This window comes from Dromiciops gliroides, chromosome 3 (genome assembly GCF_019393635.1).
Source record: "Dromiciops gliroides isolate mDroGli1 chromosome 3, mDroGli1.pri, whole genome shotgun sequence".
NCBI lineage: Eukaryota > Metazoa > Chordata > Mammalia > Microbiotheria > Microbiotheriidae > Dromiciops > Dromiciops gliroides.
The window spans coordinates 318107181-318111379 of NC_057863.1; the positions used below are offsets into that span (position 1 = coordinate 318107181).

The following is a 4199-nucleotide window of genomic DNA, read 5'->3' on the forward strand; positions in this document are numbered from 1 at the left end:
AAGGAATTAGAATAGACAAGGAGGAAACAAAACTATCACTCTTTGCAGTTGATATGATAGTATACTTAGAGAATCAATGAAAAAAAATACTTGAAACTATTAACAACTTTAACAAAGTTGCAGGATATAAAATAAATCCACATAAATTAAATGATCATCATTTGTACACATGACCAACATAGCCCAGCAGCAAGAAATAAAAAGAGAAATTCCATTTAAAGTAATGGTTGATAATATAAGATACTTGGGAGTCTTCTTGCCAAGACTTATTCAGGAACTCTATGAACACAATTACAAAACACTTTTCACACAAATCAGATCAGATCTAAATAATTGGAAAGATATCAATTGCTCATGGATAGGTCCAGCTAATATAATAAAAATGACAATTCTACCTAAATTAATTTATTCAGTGCCATATCAATTAGACTAGCTAAAATCATTTTATACAGCTAGAAACAACAATAACAAAATTTATCTGGAAAAACAAAAGGTCAATAATATCTAGGGAACTAATGAAAAAAAATGCACAGGAAGGTGTGATAGCTGTACCAAATCTGAAGCTGTACCACAAAGTAGCAGTCATCAAAACTATTTGGTACTGGAGGATCAATGGAATAGGTCAGACACAGGAGACATAGTAGTAAATGACTTTAGTAATGTACTGTTTGATAAACCCAAAGACTCCAGCTTCTGAGATTGGAACTCAGTATTTGACAAAAACTGCTGGGAAAACTGGAAGATTGTATGGCAGAAATTAGGCATAGACCAACATCTTACATCATATACTAAAATAAGGTCAAAATGGGTACATGATTTAGACATAAAAGTTGATACCCTAGGTAAATTAGGAGAGGAAGGAATAGTCCACCTATCAGATCTTTGGAAAGAGAACAGTTTATGACCAAACAAGAGATAGAGAATATTATGAAATGCAAAATGGATGATTTTGATTACATTAAATTAAAAAGTTTTGGTACAAACCGAAGCAATGCAGCCAAAATTAGAAGGGAGACAGAAAGTTGGTAAACAATTTTTATAGCCAGTATTTCTGATAAAGGCCTCATTTCTAAAATATATCAGGAACTGAATCAAATTTATAAGAATCCAAGTTATTCACCAATTGATAAATGGTCAAAGGATATGAAGAGGTGGTTTTCTGATGAAGAAATCAAAATTATCTATTGCCATATGACTGCAAAAAAATATTAACTGCTAATCTGAAAAACTTATAAATTTAAGCTTGCTGGAAAATTATAATAGGTTAATTTTCTTTAGCAGGGAGTGGAAATATCTCCAATTCTGGATAGACGTTATCCAAATACCACTGAAATGATTTGCAACCCAGTATTTTTCTCAATTCAACATGGTCACTGATGTTTCCGTATCCTTTACTCCTCAGGTCAGGTCTCTTATATTCATCCAATCAAACATGTGCCAACTACAGAGAGTTATGCTGTAGAGTCCATGATTTCATGAGCTTTTTGTAGTAACACTTTATGGGAAATGTGTCCAACTCTAGAGCAAGGGATGATGAAGAGCTTGCCCCCACACATCCATATCCTAAATGAAATGTCCAAATTTTCTTCTTCCCAGATATTCATGCCATTGTCAAACTGTCCTATTTCAAAGAAATGGCAACTGTTTATAGCAAAAATACCTCCAGCCATTATAGGGGACTTTATTGGTGCAGCAGCTCCTTCTGATCCTAGTAACTTAGAAGGAGGGACAAACTTCCATTTAAAGTATAGATTCTAGGTGAATCCTCCACAAAGGATAGGAGATGGCTTATACTTGAGAGTGTAAGCATTGATTGCATCAATCAGGGGGCACACCATCATGCTGTAGTCTTTTTGGATTGCAAACTATAAAGGCTGCAGCCACATTTTATTCACCTCACAGTAGCTGTCTAGGAACACAAGAACTTTTCCCATAGCATTAGTTGCTCCAATGATTCTTCCTTGAATTAGTTCCTCTTATTTGTAATTTCTTAATAATTTAACATTCTCCGGAAAACTTTTCTTTGATATAATTCCATAGGTCTTCTTTCAAATAATCAGATTCACTGTGGTCATCTATCAAAATAATTTCATGAAGGAGATACTGTGGAGTATGATCAATGACACTGTGCACTGTCTGAAGCAAGACAGAAAGGACTTCATTGTAGAAACAAATGATAATGCTGGCAACTGGGAGATAGTAGGGATAAAACTTGGCTTTACATCTCTTTGTCATAGGTCACGCCCCACCCCCAGCCTAACTGCTCTACCCGAAACTGCCCAGGGCCCGTTAAGCTTCATGAGCCCAGGCCCGACTCTTCATAGATGTGCACAAAAATGCTGATCAAATGCATCTAGTCAGCCAGCACTCAGAAACACAATAATTAATAGCTCACCAAAAATTGCCTTACTAGCTTGCATACTTTGTATCTGGAACTCAGTCAAGAATATTTTTGTGTATCATGAATGAAGTATGGATGAAAAGTTATGAGCAGCATATCATAGTGATTGATTTTTACTTTTATCATAGTAAATATAACTGTATTTGCCAGTGTGAAAATCCAAGCAGTTGGACAACCAAAGCAAAGTTTATTGATCATATCAGAGATTATTTCCTTATCTCATTATTAGTGTAAAGGTATGTATAGTCCCAGATCAGCTTAATTACTTCCCCAGGCAACTGGATGAAATTACAGTTAATGGAGTTTCTTTGAAGGCATCAATGGGACATTACTCATGGAATGTAAGCATATTCACTAGCACCATAAGATTGGATTTGAGAAGCTGGGACTACTGCTATATGATCATTTGACTTTCCATATGGTCTATAACGGGGCTTCTTAAACTTTTTCCACTTGAGACCTCTTTTTGCCCAAGAAACTTTTATATGACCCTGCATATATAGGTATATAAAATAGGCAGACATAACCTTTTACTGTTGCCAATTTCTTCATTACCCCCGCATTCAGTTATGCGACACCATATGTGGTTGTGACCCACAGTTTAAGAAGCTTTGATCTATCAAAGTAAGCGGTTGTATCTTGGTCTCTGTTTCTCTCTCCCTTGTCTCTTTTTGTCTCTTTGTTTTTTTTCTCTTGTACTTTCTTCCAGAGTGCAATGAGATGGGAAAGGGGAGGGGATTTCTCATGTCTTTTAATCACTTACCTCTTATCCAGCCATGGTTGATGGTGATTATCACACAGCAGTGATAGACATGTGCATGTACCTAGTCAGAGGAGAGATCACAAGAGATGATTTTTCCAACTTAAAAGATAGAAGCAATGGTGGGATCAATAAATTTGCCAAAGAAACACATGGGTGAAGCAGAAATGTGTTTATTCATTTGGGCTAGGAGAGTCCTAGATGTGGAAGTGGGCCTATGTGTAACACTGGGTTGGAGAAAAATGGTGGGAAACATTGCATACACTATTAGACCTGGATCTTGTCATATGATGAGGTGGCCTTATTCCTTAACAAGGCTACCTCCCATTCTATCCTATTTTCTCTAACAGATTTCCCCCTCTGTCATCCTACTATACCATTTATTTTAAATTTCTACCTGTCTATTGACTCATTTCATTCTACCTACAAACATGCCCTTGTTTCTCCTATCTTAAAAAAAACCCTCACTTGACCCTTCTATTGACACTAATTACCATCCTATAGCTCTTCTGCCCTTTGTGGCTAAACTCCTTAAAAAGATCACCTTTAGTATATCCACTCTCTGTTCTCTCACCCTCTTAACTCCTTACAATCCAACTTCCAGAAAGAGCATTACACTGAAAATGCTCACCTCCATTTCCATTAATATTTTCATGACCAAATCTGGCTTTTTCTCAATTTTCATTCTTCTTAACTTCTCTTGAGCCTGTGACACTGTTGATCACCCATTCACATTTGATGGTCTTTTCTCTCTAGGTTTTTGGGATACCACCATTTTCTGGTTCTCCTATCTCTCTGTCCACTTTTCACTTTATTTCTTATAATCTCCTCTAACCCTACTTGTCCCATAGGTTTTGTCCTGGGCCTTCTTCCCTTCTCCCTGTATACTACTCCATTTAGTGTTTTCATGTTTGCATGGATTTAATTATCATCTCTACATTGATGAGTCTCAAATCTACCTATCCTTTCCCAATATCTCTGCTTCATCCTAATCTCACCTCTCCAACTGCCTTTCAGACATCTTGAACTGGATGTCCA

The 4199-nt window shown here is 36.4% G+C and overlaps 1 pseudogene; it reads right to left on the bottom strand.

The window, feature by feature from the left end:
- Positions 1–1264: 1264 nt before the first annotated feature.
- LOC122747528 lies at positions 1265–2235 on the bottom strand (annotated as a pseudogene).
- Positions 2236–4199: the final 1964 nt, after the last annotated feature.